A 1,994-nucleotide genomic window follows, 5' to 3' on the forward strand; every position below is an offset into this window, starting at 1 on the left:
TTTCCAGCTCCGTCACCAGGCTGGAGTGCAGTGGCACGATCTCGGCTCACTGCAACCTCTGCCTCCTGGGTTCAAGCAATTCTCCTGCCACAGCCTCCCGAGTAGCTGGGACTACAGGCGTGCACCACCATGCCCAGCTAATTTTTCTATTTTAGTAGAGACAGGGTTTCACCATGTTGGCCAGGGTGGTCTCAAACCCCTGACCTTGTGATCTGCCCGCCTGGGCCCTCCAAAGTTCTGGGATTATAGGCGTGAGCCACTGCGCCTGGCAGGAAAGCAGATTCTTATTGAACTTATGCAAAGAACTACATTGAAAATAAGAATATTCATGAATCGCTTCCAGATTTTTGAGAAATCAGGTAGAGAAAAAGACAAATGTTTCATTTTTGCTCACAAAAGTGTATGTCACACAATTGCTATAGCTATAAATAGCTCAAAAAGAAAAAGGTTTTTTCACTCTGGAAAACAAAATATTAAAAGAGTCAGCAAGGTTTCAGCAACAACAGAAAGTCATAAAAAGTATTTCAGTCCTCTGTCAGTTCAGTTCCATGTAATTTGCTTTTTTTCTGTATGATGTTGGGTTAGCAATCCTCATGAATGCATCAGCTTTTTGATAAGAGTCCTGGAAGTTTTTATCTGGTCCATTGGTGTGAGCTCCCAAGTTATCAGAAGCCCGTATGCTTGTCAGTGTCCTTTCCGTGAATTTCCTTGATGAAAATGCAAATTTTGTACTGTAGCTTATTTTATTTTAGTATTTTATTTTATTTTGAGACAGAGTCTCGCTCTCTTGCCCAGGCTGGAGTACAGTGGCATGATCTTGGCTCACTGCAACTCCTGCCTCTTGGGTTCAAGTGATTCTCCTGCCTCAGCCTCCGGGTAGCTGGGATTACAGGCATGTACCACCACGCCCGGCTAATTTTTGTATTTTTAGTAGAGATGGGGTTTCACTGTGTTGGCCAGGCTGGTCTCGAACCCTGGATCTCAACTGATCCGCCCGCCTCGGCCTCCCAAAGTGCTGGGATTACAGGCATGAGCCACCACACCTGGCCTTAAACTGCATTTTGAGAAGAATCAAAGTAAAACAGTAATTTTCTGTGGACGCCAAAAGACTTAGAGTAGTCGTGGGTGAAGATGCAGTTGACAGTGAATTTGATTACTTATGTGGCTAGAACAATTTAACATATAATCCTAATTAGGACTGATACCGTATACCAACACATGCCAGAATTTTTAGGAATCTCATACAATTTTGGAACATAGGTTAATAATACATTTATACAAATATAACTCAAACAGCATTTCATATTTGTTGATGCCTCCTGTATGATTTTAACACACCGAATCAGCCTCATACATCTCCCTTGGACTTCTGGGGCTTCCTATTGGTTATGTCCAAATTAGTTCAGGTCAAAATAACCTTCATTTTAGAACTTGAAATTTGGTTTTGGGAAGCATGTCAAAATAAGTCATTCATTAACCAAATTGGCAATTCAGAGATTTCCAAAAGCAAAACCGTTACTCTGATAGGGAGAAGACTTGGTTTCCCAGTCAGTAGAGCTGATAAAGACAGCACGAGGCAGACAGTGTCTCTCCCTCTTTCCCTCTTCTTTTTTCTGTTTACTGAAAAGGTAAACAAACATCTTTTTCAATTAATATTACAGGAAAATGTTGTTAGAAAGAAAAACACTCTACTTTTTTATATATCTTGCATACAGAATTGTTTCTCTTATATTTAGTAGTTTCAATTACATATATTAATTACAGTGTTAACTCTTAGTGACCCTAATTTTCAATTAAGAAGTTAGCAAGGCCGGGCACGGTGGCTCACGCCTGTAATCCCAGCACTTTGGGAGGCCGAGGCGGGTGGATCACGAGGTCAAGAGATCGAGACCATCCTGGTCAACAGGTTGAAACCCCGTCTCTACTAAAAAAAAAAATACAAAAAATTAGCTGGGCATGGTGGCGCGTGCCTGTAATCCCAGCTACTCAGGAGG

The 1,994-nt window shown here is 41.6% G+C and overlaps 1 protein-coding gene across 1 annotated transcript in view; it reads right to left on the reverse strand.

Annotated features, from left to right (window-relative positions):
* Nucleotides 1-1,994, reverse strand: part of C8G (complement C8 gamma chain) — a 618,926-nt gene that overhangs the window by 159,213 nt on the left and 457,719 nt on the right. The gene's annotated exons all lie outside the window — the stretch shown is intronic.

Source organism: Cebus imitator, unplaced genomic scaffold (genome assembly GCF_001604975.1).
Source record: "Cebus imitator isolate Cc_AM_T3 unplaced genomic scaffold, Cebus_imitator-1.0 Scaffold339, whole genome shotgun sequence".
Taxonomy (NCBI): Eukaryota; Metazoa; Chordata; class Mammalia; order Primates; family Cebidae; genus Cebus; species Cebus imitator.